The sequence below is a fragment of the Neoarius graeffei genome, chromosome 6 (assembly GCF_027579695.1).
Source record: "Neoarius graeffei isolate fNeoGra1 chromosome 6, fNeoGra1.pri, whole genome shotgun sequence".
NCBI lineage: Eukaryota > Metazoa > Chordata > Actinopteri > Siluriformes > Ariidae > Neoarius > Neoarius graeffei.
In genome coordinates, this window is record NC_083574.1 from 41666036 (window position 1) to 41684708 (window position 18673).

The following is an 18673-nucleotide window of genomic DNA, read 5'->3' on the forward strand; positions in this document are numbered from 1 at the left end:
CCCATTTTGTGATTTCCAATACAGAAGCATGCCTGTATGTGATGCAGTGCCGTCTAAGGGCCCGAAGATCACGGGCACCCAGTATGGTTTTCCGGCCTTGACCCTTATGCACAGAGATTCTTCCAGATTATCTGAATCCTTTGATGATATTATGCACTGTAGATGATATGTTCAAACTCTTTGCAATTTTACACTGTGGAACTCCTTTCTGATATTGCTCCACTATTTGTCGGTGCAGAATTAGGGGGATTGGTGATCCTCTTCCCATCTTTACTTCTGAGAGCCGCTGCCACTCCAAGATGCTCTTTTTATACCCAGTCATGTTAATGACCTATTGCCAGTTGACCTAATGAGTTGCAATTTGGTCCTCCAGCTGTTCCTTTTTTGTACCTTTAACTTTTCCAGCCTCTTATTGCCCCGTCCCAACTTTTTTGAAATTTGTTGCTGTCATGAAATTTCAAATGAGCCAATATTTGGCATGAAATTTCAAAATGTCTCACTTTCGACATTTGATATGTTGTCTATGTTCTATTGTGAATACAATATCAGTTTTTGAGATTTGTAAATTATTGCATTCCGTTTTTATTTACAATTTGTACTTTGTCCGAACTTTTTTGGAATCGGGGTTGTATATACAGACTGTAGCTGACCAATCAGACTTGAGTATTGAACAAAGCCTTGTAATAAAAGAAGAATAAAACACTATGGGATATGCTCTGATTGGAAAATAAGCAACTTTGGAAACAGCAGCTCTGCTTCACATCAGGCTGCATCAGAAGAAGAAGAAGAAGGCTTTGTTTATCACATGTACACTAGAGCACAGTGAAATTCCTCCTCTGCATTTAACCCATCTGAAGCAGTGAACACACACATGCACACACAAGTGGGCAATGAACACACACACACACACACACGTTCAGACCAGTGGGCAGCTATGCTACAGTGCCCATGGAGCAGTTGGGGGTTTGGTGCCTTGCTCAAGGGCACTTCAGCCATGATATGATACAGAGGGAAAGGAAAGTACTGTTCATTCACTCAACTCCCCTTATATTTTTCCTGCTGGTCCTGGGAATCAAACCGGCGACCCTTTGGGCCCAAGGCCGCTTCTCTAACCTTCAGGGTGCATCAGACATCATAGGTTTTTCTATAACAGCAGGCGCAAACGCTAGGCTCGCTAGCAGTGCAGTCGATTATGTTTAATTAATTCAAGAAGCCCAAAATAATACTTAAAAGTGAAATATGATTATTTATACAGTTCTACCCCACATCCTCCACATACCCCATGATACACTGCTGCTTCAACATCAGAAGCTTAAAACCCCAGACAGCTGACATTAATAATGTAAATTTGAACTCTCTGCAGCTTCAGACTGGTGGAAGTGAGATTCATACAGTATGTTACGTGTGTGTGTGTGTGTGTGTGTGAGAGAGAGAGAGAGAGAGAGAGAGAGAGAGCGAGAGACATGTCCAGGGTGTTTCTAGTGCTCACACAGACACAGTATGGGGAATAGAACTGAGGGACGGTGAAGAGAGAGAGGCTGTGTTCACATCCTGGATTATTTTTAGACAGATGTAACAAAGACACATGTACGGTACAGCTCGTACACGTATGCAGTCGGAAGATGAGATAAGGCAGCGTTGCAACAGCAAAGTGAGAAGTGGTTGCACTTTTCAAGGTGCAGCTTTGATGTTCATGCTGTTTATGGCCGTGAGAGTGTGAGGTGTGTGAGGGGCATTTAGTCACTCTGGTGGCAAACACCACGCATGGCTGACTGGCTGCTAGCCTCTGTTTGATTTCATTGTTTACAGCAGTTTCAAAGTGAACGCAGGTGATACATAAAGCACTAAAATGTTCGTGTCGGACGTTTGTGTGAGAGTGGAGAGTGGGGGCCCTGAGTACCTTAATCAGTAGTACACATATTGACTGTGTGGGTTTTTTTTTTGTGTGTGTGTGTGTGTGTGTGTGTCTGCTTCACCTCTGTGTCCTCCACAGTGCTGATTTTAGTCAACATTCAAAAGTAAACATGTTTTTAGAAACAGAGTGCTGTATGCTTTGTAATTGGCCCGGCAGGTGACAGATCAACTCCGACAGGTTTTGCAGCACTTCAGACTTTCCTGATGCCGTGTGACCAATTTTTACAGCGTGTGTGTGTTTGAGCATTCAGTGCACTGATATGAATCGATGTTCAGTCAGACAGCATTTTGAAAAAGCAAGGCAAAAGAAAAAGTGTTTATATTTCCTAAGGTTAAGAAATATGTCCACTGTGAGTTGTGAGTGAGCAATGCAGGTCAGCTGGCTTTAAAAACCACTGAACCACTTTCACACTGAATAGATTCACACTTAAGATCGGCATATCAGGTGAAAATTTTAATTCAGTCCAGATTGCTTGAAACTGGTCTCGTTGAATTCAGAATTGAATGCAGAACGACATGCTTTTTACAGAATTAAAATATGTTTATCCGTTCTTGAGATATTACAAATAAAAGATTGAAAAAACAGCTTAATTTAAAAAAATAAACTGCTGTAATATTCTGTATGAGGATCACATGGTCCAAAATGGGCCTCATTAACCAATGAGATCAAAAGTTTTTTCTTAATCAGTCCCCCCAGGATTCCGCGGGCCTTTTTTGTGATTGTTGCGGGCTAAAATGTCTGATGTTGCGGGGTTTTTTTCCAAAAAATTGCGATGAAAGTTGCGGTGTTTTTTAGGTTTTTGTTGCGATTACGTACATTGCGGGAGGAAGTGAAAGTTGCGAGAAATTGTTGCGATTTTCTAGCCTAGTAAACTAGACCCAACCGCCTAGTGGCCAAAAATATTTTTTGCCTAGCGAATGGGTCTAGCCTCGCACCATATAAACAAAAACACCCCGGGCATCAAATCGTGCCCGCCAATCACAACGGAAGGTTTTTGTTTAGATTCTCTGGGCGGGCTTTTGCAGGAGTGACGACAAGGCTGCGCGACGCTGGAGAAAGCACAACAGGAAAGATGGCTTCGGGCTAGTGAACAGCGCGCGTTTGACTCCGCTTTGGAATCAGTTTTAGAAGAATTAGACTTGGAGTTTTCGTTGAAACATGAGCAGGAAGAGGCTCTCCGCTCATTCCTTTTCAAGAAGGACGTTTTCGCTGTTTTGCCGACCGGCTATGGCAAAAGTCTGATCTACCAGCTGGCTCCGCTCGTAGCCAAAAGGATGGGCTAGTTTGTGCAGTACGAAGAATTAATAAACGGCTTTGAAACATTACTTTTTGATTGTTTCTTATTTTCCCGTTATTTTAAATTTAAGGGAAATTATTTCACCAAACACCACTAAATAAAAACTCTCAAAAACAGTTTAAGCAAACCCTTGAAAAACACTTGGAAAAAAAATGAGTGTATGTGGTACAGACTCCAAACTTGTGGTCATTATCTCCAAACTTCTTAATATCTAGAACCTGTTTATTAATTAATACGCATTTTGAAAAATGATTTATTTCAAGGCCTCCCCCACTGCTTTCTGTCGCTCTGACTACGTCACAGTCACTGTTGCGCTGATTGGTCAGAGCGTTGGCCTATACGCACAGAGACAGTTTGAAAGACAGCGGTTTGTTCCTCCTACCCGCTTCGGAAATGTCTACGGATCGAGGCCAGACTAAATATTCACATTTAGTCTGGCTTGCCAGGCTAGCGATTTTCTCTTTTTGTGATTAAAATTGAGTGATATGTTAAATATTAAGTTATTACTGAAAAACTATTGATTAAAAAAGCAAAGACACTGAGAAATGGTCCTATAAACAACTTTACCAATATAAAAGATTACCAGGACTACAAAAATGCAGAAAAATAGGCTTTACTTATCCAAATGCACCTGTTGGTTCAAAAGTTAAAGTGCAGAGAACCTCACAGCACAACATGAAGTTACCTTAAAATATAATATAAATGCCTCAGCTTTCATGTAAGAAAAAAAACTATTAATACTAGTACTGTGTGCAGGCAGTTTCTCCTGAAGACTAAATTAAACAATAATTATAAACTAATAAAATAATAATAAAAAAATCCAGCTTGCCAGGGTCGCAGGCAAGCTGGAGCCTATCCCAGCTGACTACGGGCAAAAGGCGGGGTACACCCTGGACAAGTCGCCAGGTCATCACAGGGCTGACACATAGACACAGACAACCATTCACACTCACATTCACACCTACGGTCAATTTAGAGTCACCAGTTAACCTAACCTGCATGTCTTTGGACTGTGGGGGAAACCGGAGCACCCGGAGGAAACCCACGCGGACAACATGCAAACTCCACACAGAAAGGCCCTCGCCGGCCCCGGGGCTCGAACCCAGGACCTTCTTGCTGTGAGGCAACAGCGCTAACCACTACACCACCGTGCCACCGCTGCCTAAAAAATGGAAAATAAAATACCATTTTGGCAAAAATGTTGGCATCCATTAATTTCTTGTATTAAGTAAAAAATAATGTAAAGTGCACACAGTCCTTCACTGTAAACATAACACTTTCAGGAACAGAATTTAAGCCTACATAAACACTGACTCGCACATGCTGCTTCTCTTGAACGTATACATGGAAGTAAGGCGGAAGGTAGTTTGTCGACGTCACCTCAAGACGACGCCAATGATTGGTCAAATTTGCGGGAAAGTTACGTTGATTGGATATAATTGCAGCACCGCCCTGAATTCGCGGGGATTGGTTGAATTTGTGTTGAAGTTGCAAATCGCAACATCGCGAAATCCTGGCAGGTCTGCTTAATAACTTTTTTATTTTTCAAGATATTTACATGGAAATTGGCAGACACATAGATAGTTGTATACCGAATACAAATTTGAAAAATTAGCAAAAACAAATCATGCAAATTAGTATTTAATTAACATTAATTATGCTAATTCGGTAAAACATTAAATTGGTACACTCTGTACAAAAGTAACAAAAGATTATTTCTAACACCCTCAATGTGCTCTGTAGGCCTTTGTATTTCTCAAAAATAGGGCCTACTAGTGTTTATATGAAAGACTATAAATGATTATTTCGATTAATATTCACAGCTTTCAAGGCGAACCTCGAAAAAACTGTGTGATCTATATCCAGTAAACAATTCCGTTAAACTGAATTGAAACTGACACTCGCGTTTCTGACTTCTGTTTTTTTACAACATCATTCTGACCACTAAGATCTCAATATTTTTCATCAAAACAACTACAGTTATATTCTAAGATAGCTGTTTATTTACATGAATCAGTTGGATTTGAAAAAATAAGTAGGTAAAGCTACAAAAACTCACTTCAGAGTCTCCCGTGAAACATAACATCAAAACTAGCTGACGGGAAATTTTGCTGAATACTTCATCAGAAACAGTGAGAGCGAGAGAACATCCCTATAAAAGTTATCTGATTGATATTCACGAGTAATCCAGTCAGAAACCGATCAGAAGAGAGAGAGAGAGAGCCTGACCGCTTTCCCGTGACTCAAAAAGCACCGGCAGTTTCCTGACATCATGTGAGCAGAGACTGAACTCTGTTGTACCAACTTCAACCTGCCGTTACTCCCAAAGTACTGAACAGATCTTTTCTTTGGAAAGCAGAGCTTTTGAATGACAGTACTCACGATAGAAAATATTCAAGAGTTAAGCACTGACAGATTTGGAAACTTAGATGAGCATCTGCATGCAGAATTTTCACAGCACGGCCAGCGAGCGTCTGATATGCCTACTAAAGATACACAGCACCAGCGTTTTAGAGATTTGCATTGCTAAAGGCCAATTTATATTTCAGCATCGACTCTACGCTGTATGTAGCCGCATACCTTACGCTATAGCCTGATGTGCACCTCCCCAGAAATGTAACTACATGTTGCGGCGATGCAGACCGCCACAGCTGTGATTGGTTTGTTTGGCAGTATTGCATTTAAACAATATGGTGTTATTTTTGTGCCTCATTCCTGAAAGTGCAGTGGGACTTTCACTTCGGGTTGTTCATACTGCTGAATACAGATGAGTAAAAAACACTTAAAAATGCTTTCAGTAAGAATTCACTCGGTTTATAATTAATCACGTGAGGTTTCTTTTTCCCGCAGTACATTTGTTTCAAAACAACATTTTGTCCATGTTATTCTTGAAGTGAATCACAGAACCTGCACTCCTCTTTTGTTCTATGGGTAACAGCAGTAAATTTTGGTGTGTTTCATGTGACAGTGCCTCCTAGAGGAGACGCGCACCTTACGTGCAAGTATAATTACTTCACCCTGCATGGGCTTTGATGCCGTACCTATGGTGTAGAGTCTACACAGAAGTATAAATTGGCCTTAAGGTTAGTACAGGGTAATGAGCAGCGATTAAAGATTAAAGCTGCTTTGGTGCAGATTGGTTGGTGACAGGTTGCTAAAGGAAAGAAAGTTAGTATGTGCTGTAATTACCACTAATAAAATTATCCCAACTCTTTCATTAAAAGAGGAAAATTAGATAACTTACCAAACCAATTCCACAAAAATAAATCTCATCTTACATTATCATAGCCTTCCAATCAGCTCGAACAAGTTTAGCCATTCTCCTCTGACCTCTCTCATCAACAAGGCATTTCCGACTTGCTGCTAAATAGGGGTGTTCACACGGCACATATTTGCATCGATGCTGCACCGATGTATTTTGTTGCGATATATCTTACACCGGTGTAAATTTTGTGGAGCGTTCACACGTCACAAACCTGCTTACTAGAGAGAAGCGTGTTCGCACCGGTGCAGCCCCACTTGCGTTCACACGGCAGTTTTTGCGACCGTGCTATACGATAGTAATAATGCGGAAATGAAATATGCGCATGCGTGAAAATGTACTTCCTTTTCCCGGTTGTCATGGCATCACCAAGTGCCGGGAAAACAATGTGGATGAAGACACCAGTGTTGCCAGATACTGCTGACGTTTTCCAGCCAAAAATATGTTCAAATCCGCCAAAATGCACTTAAAACCGCCCAATCTGGCAACACTGGAAGACACGCAGTTCTGTTGTTGCTGATATTCGCCATTTTGGAAGCGCAAAATACCAGGATGCACATTATGCAATGCACGTACGTAATCAACTCTCCTCACACGTAGCGAGTCCACCCCTGTAGCATTCAGACGTCCCATTTTATATCGGTGCTGCCCCGCAAACTAGCATTTACTCCGGAGTAAATTTCTTAAACCACCTCCCGAGCAGGGTTAGATTTGCACCGGTTTAAGCAGCTTTCAGGGGCTACACCGGTATAACTTTGTACCGCGTGAACGCTCTACCGGGGCAGCCCCGGTGCTACACCGGAGTAAAAGTTGCCGTGTGAACACCCCTAATGAATGTTTTTTGGTTTTCACACCACTGTGTGTAAACTGTTGTGTGTGTGTGAAAACCCCAGGAGATCAGCAGTTCCTGAAACACCCAAACCAGCCTGTCTGACACCAGCAACCATGCTACAGTTAAAATCACTGAGATTACAACCTGATCTCAGTGACTTTAATTGTAGCAATCTTTTTGAGGTGAGGATTAAGTGAAGCTCTTGACCTGAGTCTGCATGATTTTATGCATTGCACTGCCTCCATAACAGTTTAATAGTTCTCATCCACAGCCGTTTATTAACAATGAACATAAACTTACATTAATACATCCATGAAACAGAAACAGAAAGACACCATGTAGAGAAGCGATTGCGACCCACCGCAGACTAAAGGCTCTTCTTGGTCTGTTGCCATAACTCGGCTATAAAATAAAGGAACCCCCTGGAACCAGGATATATAAAAGAATTTACTCTCTTAACCACCAGATCCTGGCAGTTTTTAGCCACATGCAATGAGATATTTGTTATGAAGTTCTGATTCATGCTGATTCTAATATGTCTGGCTTTCCGTAATCATCTTACAAAATAAACCAATAAATGAAACTCCACTATAGTGCACTTCTTATACTTACTTTTGACTGTGCTTTTACTCTATGCCTGTTCCTAGTATTGCTGTTCTTCTGAGTGCCTATTGAGGTTGCTTGTGTTGTGTATATTTTAAGAATATGTGGTACAGTCTGGCTGAATTCTGGCCAAAAAAAAAAAAAAGAAAACTCAGGTCTTATAACATACACCAGCCACTTGTACATGTGCTCACTGAAGCTTCATTCAAGCTTCAGTTAATTTTCACATCAAACCTCAGAATAGGGAAACTTTGATCTCATGTGATTTTGATCATGGCATGGTTGTTGTTGTTTCTAGACAGGCTGGACCATGTATTTCAGAAAATCCTAATCTCCTGGGATTTTCATGCGCAACAGTTATTATTATATTCACATTCACTGGATATGAGCAATCGCACACTCTGATTGGGTTCTCTACTACTAGGCTATTGGCTCATATACCGTAAGTAGAGAAAAACAAAATGGCGAAGCGTGTTGCTGAACCAACCGAGGATGAAATAAAAACTGCTCGAAAACAAAACCCCCAAAAATACAAAAAAGCAACAAAGTATGGAATGAAAGTATTTGATGGTAAGAACGTATCTTTATTTTTATTTTTCAAGAATGATTATTATAGCATTTTTCACAAATTGCTCCCGGTTTGTTTACATTCTAAGCAGAAATGATTTTGTCGGACGTTTTGTATGAAGTTTTTATTTATCGAATTTGCAAACAATAAAAATAAAAGTGCTCTGTTTCTCAAAATCCAGTGAATGTGGATAGAATAAAACAGTTATTCCACTCAGTCTCGTCGTACATGGCTGATAGCTAATTCGGCACTATGCGCCTCGTCAGCTATCAGCTCATGTACAACTTGATTTTGTGGAATAACTGTTAAATAGCTTTTACATAGAATGCTAGGCATGTAATGATTCACCAAATTCATAATTCGATTCAATTCAATTCACAATATCAGGTTCATGATTTGATTTTCCCACAATATTTAAAAAAATATATTCAGCGAAAAAAAATTTATTACCAAAAAATGCAACATTTATTTGCCTTTTCTCCATCAACTTAAATATTGCATTTAAAAAAAACAAAACAAAACTTTTCTTCCATTTTCTTCACAACCAACAATGAATATTTGCCTGCATTTGCAAAGGTTGGAGTAAAATATAATAGCTTATTAAGTAAAAATATACTTTTTGTTAAAAACAAAAGAAAAAAACAAATAGGCCTTTTCTTAATAAACTTTTATGAACATTTGTACTACCTCCATTTGCTTCTCTTTTCTTTCGCTTTCAGCAGACTGCAACGAGAGAGCTCTGATTTCTTGTTACCTCAATTTGTAAAGTCAATTGCACAACAACACTTTCCCATTTTAGATTTGCTTTTTTGTGTTTTCACAGCATTAGAGCTGTTTTACTTCTGCCTAGAGTGAAGTCACATGCATGCCTACTATTTAAATAACATTGGCTGACTTTTTTTTTTGTTTTTGTGGTGTTTCAGATATATTCCATTCAGCTAGCATGATATTGAGCGAGTTGAAGACGAGTTCAATATCATGCTAGCCGAACGGATTATATCTGATATAACATGAAAAATGCCATTATTATTATTATTATTATTATTATTATTATTATTATGCATTCCTTTCGGGTGTTCAATGCATCTTTCTCTTTCAAAATTCTCTCAAAATTTTCCATATTTAACGAAGCAAACCTGGCGGCCATATTTGTTTGCAAATTGTCACAGTCGCTCGCTAGCACGGAAGTTTTACATCTCCGATGTGTGACATCATGTTGTCTTGACAACCATGCAATATCGTAAACCATATTCAACGCTCATTCTCCACTGGGTAGAGTGACATAATACACGTAGGATAAGCGATATGCTAACAATATTGCATGCTATCAAACCAAGTGAATGAAACCCGCTAGAAGGGAATAGAACACGTTTTTATTCCATTGAAAAAGTGTCCTGTATGTATAATAATTTACGTTATTACATTATCCTTTGCTGTCTGAACAACTCAATTACAGCGAGGAAAGACTAAGAGGTTACACAGCCTGATAATAATCACGATTCATTTTTTATTTCGTCAAGTCAAATCGTCATAAATGTGTATCACGATGTATCATTGCACGATATATCGTCACGTGCCTTTAGAATGGTGCATAAAACATCCTGTAAGTGAGAGTTCTGCAGGTGGAAAGAATTGCGCGAGGTTGTTTGACAGGTTTGTGCTGACGGAAAAATGACAGTAACTCAGATAAACACTCTTCACAACCACGGTGAGCAGAAAAGCGTCTCCGAACACACAACATGATGCATTCTGAAGATAGGTTCAGTGAAGACTCACTACTGAAAGTGGACAGTTGGAAAAAGTTTGGGAAAAGAAATATTCTGTCTGGATTGAATTAATGGATGATGTGAACAGTATTGAGGGATTGTGTTTTGTTTGAGAAACCTGTGACAGATGGTAATTCAACTGCAAATTTATTTCTGCTGCCAACCTTCAAGAAGGACATGTCCTTATATGACTGCGTGTGTTTGTTCAAATGCTGAATTAATGACACTGGATCACACAGCTATATATTCAAGTCAGTAACTTTATTAGCTTTGTAATAACAAAACACCATGTGTACAAAGCGCTAAAACTAGTCTAGGGAGTGATACTCGCTTCCAAATGGTGTTTGTTTATGAATGTGAAGCAACATGTATTTATTTGACAGGTCTCATCTGGCTACTGCAGCATGTTCCCAGGCTTATGATTATGAAGATTAGTGCAAGGCCTGTCAGTCTGTCATTTGAGTGGAATTGTCCTCAGTGCCACAAACTACCCGGCATTACATGATCTGTCAATAAGGGTGTGTCTTGTACTGGACTGAGGGTTATGACTACAGCCTGTTTAGAGGTGTGTGTTGCACGCAAATGATACCGACAGGCTTTATACCGTACCACACACCACGAATAGGAAGCTCAGAAGAGGCTCCTCTAGAAGCACTGGATTAGATTTCTTATTACACTGAGGCTCGTAACAGGCTACCAGGATATGTGCAGGTTTTTCCTCGTATCCCGAAAGGTCATGGCCTGCTTATTCCTTTTGATGATGATTAAAGGGGAAAAAGCATGTAGTACTCATTTAAAAATACAGTGTCTTTTGTTATCCAATTTGCTTTTTATAAAGGGAATAAAAATTTACAAACCATGCACAAAATCCTTCATCTGATTTTTGCCAAACCAATTAATTCTTGCACACAGGCTCTGATGGATTCGCTGATTAGATTATTTTGAAGCCTTTGTTTTGTGTGTGTGTGTGTGTGTGTGTGTGTGCGCGCATATATGTTCTGCCTTGGCCTGTAATTCCATTCTTGCCTCCGAAGAAAATGTCAGAATATCCACAAATCACATTGCCCTTTGGTTTTTTATTGGACCGAGGTATTATAGACTTGAGCGATATATCACCGAATTGGTTGTTTTGCTTTTTTGATCATTGCCATTGGCTAATAATGGAGTCGGCCCATTTCTGATTACGGGACTCTCCATAAGAAAATCGGCTTTTAAATTACAGATAATTGGCATAATAGCAGTCAGCAAGCAGGGTTTGTTTTCAGTTAGCAGCTGGATGAGAACCGGAGGAAGTGTAGCGCCTACCTGCATGCTTAATTCAGACTTTTTATTGAACATTTGAACATTTAACTTTTGACGTGAGAATAGCTAATAAAAGAAAATATCACAGCAAGATATATTTCTTCAAGTGTGTGTGTGTGTGTGTGTTTCTATACTACTGAGGGCCAAATGTCCTCACAAGGATAGTAAAATCTAACAATTTCAAACTTGTGGGGACATTTGGATGGTCTCCACAAGGAAATTGCTGTTGTTGTGTTTTTTAAACAAACAAAAAATAAATAATAATAATAATAATAATAATAATAATAAAAGAGACAAAAAGTTTCCTTTTCGTTACTGAGGTTAAGGTTAGGGTTAGGTTTAGGTCTGGCACAGCATTAATTATCTGCAATAATAATTATGTCAATGAAAGGTCCTCGCAAGGATAGTGAGACAAACATGTATACAGTGTGTGTGTGTGTGTTCCATGGGGCACTGGAGCTTTATTGGGCTTGTGGGATCGCTGTTCCTGGGAGTCGAGCTCGCTGAAGCATTCCGCATGGCTGAAAGTGAAGAAGCCGTGAACTCCTGTTTTTTTCCGTGAACCTTTGAAGTCATGGACACACGCAAATGCAGTACACACATTCACATACATGCGTGCATCTTTAATTTGTGATACAGTCAGTATCATGAAGAATGAGCTGCAGTTCTCCATGTCTGTTTATCTTTGTGGTATTCTCCAGGACAGGCTCGGTATAAAGATTACGCTTCACAGGAAGCACTGTCTCAACCAGAAGACTGCTATAATGTAGTTAAAGGAAAAAGGTAATGGATTTATTTACTATTTTAGAGAATTTTTTTCTTTTTGTTTAGCACAAATGCCCAAATCACGATTATATCTCAGCCCGTGAGACTTTTCCTTCGACCTTCGTAGCCTTGTGTGAATGTAATAGAATGTACTGTAATGTAATTTAGTGAGTTTGTGTAAATTTGGGCCATATCATGCCCATCCTGTAGCTGCAGGGCATCGTTTGCATCTGTTGTGGTTCTACCTAACAGTGTGTGTGTGTGTGTGTGTGTAGTGAAGTTTCCTTATTCGCATTTCATCTTTGCCCTGGCTTGGCTCGAGTGCAGTGGCTCTGTGGTTAGAGGCTGGCAAGCTGCTCCGTTTTTGCTCTTTGAAGTGCCAACCTGCACAGTAAAAACCTGCAAAACACACTACACACTTTCTCTCTCTCGCTCGCTCACACACACACACACACACACACACACACACACACACACACACACACACACACATACTGTATATACATGTTTGTCTCACTATCCTTGTGAGGACCTTCCACTGACATAAATATTATTGCAGTTAATTAATGCTATGCCTGCACCTAACCCTAACCCTAACCCTAACCTTAACCTCAGTAATGAAAAGGAAACTTTTTTGCTCTTTTTTTATTTTATTTAAAAACAATAAAAAACCACACACAACAACAGCAATTTCCTTGTGGGGACCATCCAAATGTCCCCACAAGTTCGAAATTGTCAGATTTTACTATCCTTGTGGGGACATTTGGCCCTCAGTAGTCTATAAACACACACACACACACACACACACACACACACACACACACACACTTAGATTTTAAGACATCATTGGATGTACATAGCTTATGAACAGTTGACAGTAAACATCCATAAATATAAATACAAAAATCGGAGTCTTTTTTTTTTAGACGTCTAGAGAAGGTATGTCTTGGTTTGGTTTCCATTTAAACGGAACCAATTACAGAATGGTGGATGCTTTGGACAGGTTTTCAACTTTAGTTGCTCTGGTTTAACAGCTTCACTGGAAGTCTGTTAAAAAGCATAAGAAAAAGAAAAGCAAACCAAATAGCATGGTCCTGCAAGCAATGGATCGTTGTAAAGACAGCTAAAACTGGTATAAAGCCTCACTTCACATTTGCGTATCATGATATCATGCTTGTAGATTTCTATAAATAAATCTCTCATACTATAATGTGATCATATCACCGTGTGACACAAAAGTTCATGTTCTCAGGAAGGGAAACCTGATCGAGCTTGTTCGTGCATTAATTTATAGACGCTACTTTGAGAAACGGACAGCTTGAATAGAGCTAAACTAAGACTGTCTCCTTTTTTAGAAAGTCCTTCTGGAGCTATTATATAAAAGACGGTTAACAGGCTACGCTTTCAAAAAGTGTCAAGGACTAAACTGGGTGTATCAGAAAGGTATAAGGTCAGGACTTTGAAGACAGCTCAGTCAATCTTGGCTAATCCTAACCACCCTCTGTTCAAGGAGTTCAAGTCTGGCTGCAGATACAATTTGCAAACATGCAGGAGAAACAGATTTAAGAACTCATTTGTCCCGGCCGCCATCGGGTTTTAAATAACTACGTGGGATTTTTATGTAGTAGTCATTGTTCACTGGCTTTTTATTTCAACCCAGTGGGATTTTTATGTTGTATTAATAGTGTATTTATTATTCTTATTCATCTGATGTCTGTATGGATAGTGCTGACGATAGCAAATTGCCCCTCGGGGATAATAAAGATATTAAAGATATTAAAGAGATCCTTGAAAGTTACGTCTATAAATAATGAATGAATGGTGGCAGTAATAGACGCACATTTTGTTTTTCTTTTTTGTGTTTGTATAGTTTGATATTTGTTTTTTGTTTGAGTGTTTTATCTGCCGGTTGTGGTGTAGCTCCGGACCCAGTTTTGGGCGTCGGTTCCCTCCAGGCCTTGGTTAGCCATGGGTGATGCCTGTGCTCCTCGCTATAGACTGCAGTGAGCTCGTTGCTCATTTTAACATCAGGGTTGTCCAGCGCTCTGTGCGGCGGCGCTTTTGTGCTTGGCGTGGTGTTCCGGGTGGTGTTGCTTGGTGGCGTTGCGGCGGCTGTGCGGGACTTGTTTTCATGTGCCTTTTGGTGAGACTGTGACTGCTACACCATTGGAATGACATCCTGACCTTTATTTGGTGGACTCCCCTCCCTCCTTATAATTGTAAAGCGATCTTGGGTATAAGAAAGGCGCTATATAAATTTAACTTCTATCCATTATCTGTAGCCGCTTATCCTGTTCTACAGGGTCGCAGGCAAGCTGGAGCCTATCCCAGCTGACTACAGGCAAAAGGCGGGGTACACCCTGGACAAGTCACCAGGTCATCGCAGGGCTGACACAGAGATAAACAACCATTCACACTCACATTCACACCTACGGTCAATTTAGAGCCACCAGTTAACCTAACCTGCATGTCTTTGGACTGTGGGGGAAACCGGAGCACCCGGAGGAAACTCACGCGGACACGGGGAGAACATGCAAACTCCGCACAGAAAGGCCCTCACCGGCCACAGGGCTCGAACCCGGACCTTCTTGCTGTGAGGCGACAGCGCTAACCACTACACCACCGTGCCGCCCTAAATTTAATTTATTCTTATTCTTATTCTTCTTATTATTATAAAGCAGTGGAAAGTTTAATCAGTTAAGTAGTATAATACTTGAAAATAGTTTCGAGATCTTTTGGAGTGTGGTATCCTGATAGCAGTTGTGCAGTAATGGCTGGACTGAGATCATGTGGGATCCAACAAAAAGCTGCATGTGTGTGAGCTCACAAGACAAAGATAGAATGGAGCCACACACATAAACATGAGCCCATTTACAGCTTTCATTCATTTATCAGTGATTGCTTTATCTTGGCCATGGTCACAATGCTTTAAATGAATAATTCGTTTGTATTTTTACAAATAGAACCAACAGCAAATATCATGCAGGATGTTTACATGCACATTAATATTCCACTATTATTCTGAATATGACACTATTTGGAATTTGATGCGGGTCATGTAAACGACATATTCCGTTTGGATATGACAAATTTGGCCTTATTCCAAATTTAGCATTTTCCGATGTGGGATATGCGGGACAATCAGAGTATGCATAGGTGGTGTAGTGGTTAGTGTAGCCTCACAGCAAGAAGGTTCTGGGTTTGAGCCCAGGCTGATGGAGGCCTTTGCATGGTCTTGCTGTGTCTCTGTGGGTTTCCTCAACAGTTCAAAGACATGTGGTTAGGCTAACATGGGGCCTGAGGTTGGGCTAAAGTGCCCTTGAGCAAGGCACCTAGCCCCCAACTACTCTCCGGGCACTGTAGCATAGCTGCCCACTGCTCTGGGTGTGTGTGTGTGTGCGTGCTCATTGCTCACTTGTGTGTGTGCATGTGTGTGTTCACTGCTTCAGCTGGGTTAAATGCAGAGGAGGAATTTCACTGTGTGCTTAAGTCTGTGCTTGAGTGTACGTGTGACAAATAAAAGCTTCTTGACTTGACTTGGCATGTAAACCAGGGCTGTGAAAAATCCGCGGATTTGCGGAATTCCACGGATTTGATCACAAAAATACCATTTTTGTAAATCGTGTATTTTTGCAAAAAAAAAAATGTAGGGGGTGGGGGTACTCTGCTAATGGTTGGGGACCGTAATCGCCGACGAGTACATTGTTTACTGGATGGGGGGAAAAATCTAACAGCAGGTGTCTCTGTATTTTACGACATCGTACAAGTTATATATACGACATTGTAGACCATTTTACGACGCAGCGCCATTTCTTTCTTACCATTTTCGGGTTACTCTTTTCAAACACGTGTTGACAATATAGCTTGCGATTAAGTGATAGTAAAAGATTTTTTCGGTATGTCTGTATCGTTGAGAGACATTGTACAGAGGGAGGATGGCAATAATGACAATGTGAAAAAAGTAGACAAGGAAAACGGTATCAAGAATCCGTGGAATTTGCGGTGGCTGGAATTTAAAGTCGGAAACAAATATCTTTATGAAAACATCCAAAAGATCAACTCACCAGGCAAGGTGTAATGCACATTGTGCCATCAGGATGTTAAATTACTTATCGGGAGGAAGAACACGCTTGGTCGATCATGTGCAAGGAAAGAAACACGCAGAACTGGTGAAATTAAAGCTGTCAAATTACAGATTACCAGTTATTTATATCTTGTTTTCATATTTGCAAAATTTTCTAAATGGTTTTACTATGGTTCCTGAAATGCTTATCAGTATTTTCAATCTTCATTTAATTCATGTAGCTAAACTGTTCTTAATTAATGCATATGTTGGTTTATAAGTAAGAAAAATTATTTCAAGTCATGTTCTATTTTTTTCAATATTATGAAAAATACTGATGGATAGTTTTAATGTCAAAACAAAGCTATAATCATTAAAATATGCACATTTTGGGAGCAATTTTCTCTTTCAGGAGATGCTAAGAATGTTCTATTTGATGCAAGATTTACTTGATTTCTGGAGCCATTTGGACTCCATACCCCTTTTTTCCGCCTTGGATTTTACTTTTTCCATTTCACAGCCCCGGTAAACGGGAATATTGGTGGAATATTCATTTTCATTAGCCATGTAAAGACCTTATTAGGAATATTGGCAAATATTTACCTCCGCTAACTGTGCTGGAGGAGGTTATGTTTTTGCCTCCGTTTGTTTGACTATTCCTAATGTAACTCAAAAAGTAGTGAATGGATTTTGATGAAATTTTGAGGAAAGGTTAGCCATGGCCCAAGGGACAATTGATTAGATTTTGATTTAAATCCAGATATGTACGTGGATACAGGAGTTGGTTGTTTTTTTATTTATTTTTATTTTTTGTCTGTTCCTAATGTAACTCAAAAAGTAGTGAATGGATTTTGATGAAATTTTGAGGAAAGGTGAACCATGGCCCAAGGGACAATTGATTAGATTTTGATTCAAATCCAGATATGTACGTGGATACAGGAGTTTTTTTTTTTTGTCTTTTCCTAATGTAACTCAAAAAGTAGTGAATGGATTTTGATGAAATTTTGAGGAAAGGTTAGCCATGGCCCAAGGGACAATTGATTAGATTTTGATTCAAATCCAGATATGTACGTGGATACAGGAGTTGGTTGTTTTTTTGTTTGTTTTTTGTCTGTTCCTAATGTAACTCAAAAAGTAGTGAATGGATTTTGATGAAATTTTGAGGAAAGGTGAACCATGGCCCAAGGGACAATTGATTAGATTTTGATTCAAATCCAGATATGTACATGGATACAGGAGTTGGTTGTTTTTTTATTTGTTTTTTTTTGTCTGTTCCTAATGTAACTCAAAAAGTAGTGAATGGATTTTGATGAAATTTTGAGGAAAGGTGAACCATGACCCAAGGAACAATTGATTAGATTTTGATTCAAATCCAGATATGTACGTGGATACAGGAGGGTTTTTTTTTTGTCTTTTCCTAATGTAACTCAAAAAGTAGTGAATGGATTTTGATGAAATTTTGAGGAAAGGTTAGCCATGGCCCAAGGGACAATTGATTAGATTTTGATTCAAATCCAGATATGTACGTGGATACAGGAGTTGGTTGTTTTTTTGTTTGTTTTTTGTCTGTTCCTAATGTAACTCAAAAAGTAGTGAATGGATTTTGATGAAATTTTGAGGAAAGGTGAACCATGGCCCAAGGGACAATTGATTAGATTTTGATTCAAATCCAGATATGTACATGGATACAGGAGTTGGTTGTTTTTTTATTTGTTTTTTTTTGTCTGTTCCTAATGTAACTCAAAAAGTAGTGAATGGATTTTGATGAAATTTTGAGGAAAGGTGAACCATGACCCAAGGAACAATTGATTAGATTTTGATTCAAATCCAGATATGTACGTGGATACAGGAGGGTTTTTTTTGTTTGTTTTTGTTTTTTTGTCTGTTCCCAATGTAACTCAAAAAGTAGTGAACGGATTTTGATTAAATTTGGTGTACAGCTTTAGTATTATCTTAGGTTCCAGTAATTTGATTTTGATATTGATTCTATGTGGCTTGGCTGAAACATGCACTCTACCGAGTGCCCTTAGAGTTTGCGCATGTGACTATTATGACTGGCAGATTTAAAATACAGACCATACACACCTCTAGCTCAGTCAACCTCTGCTCATCAGGATTGTTCAAGCTGCTTCTTGTGAACCGGGGAAGTTCCTGAGTTATGGAAAATTTGTCATGCTGGACCCTCATGTGTGCGCGCTCTCACATTCTCTTCCATCCATATCTGAAAGTCAGTTGCAAGCACAGATGCACAGCCCCTCCCTCTCTCTTGCACACACACAGGACTGATAAAGCCATCAGTA

At 39.6% G+C, this 18673-nt stretch overlaps 1 protein-coding gene across 3 annotated transcripts in view; it reads left to right on the forward strand.

The window, feature by feature from the left end:
• Positions 1 to 18673, forward strand: part of hipk2 (homeodomain interacting protein kinase 2) — a 170645-nt gene that overhangs the window by 21960 nt on the left and 130012 nt on the right. Inside the window, exon 1 of one of the 3 annotated variants that reach the window (XM_060923672.1) lies at positions 12257 to 12328. The exons of the other annotated variants lie outside the window; for them this stretch is intronic. The gene's annotated coding sequence lies outside the window, so the exon portion shown is untranslated. Of the gene's footprint in view, positions 1 to 12256; positions 12329 to 18673 lie in introns of those variants that run through there. 3 annotated transcript variants of the gene reach the window in all.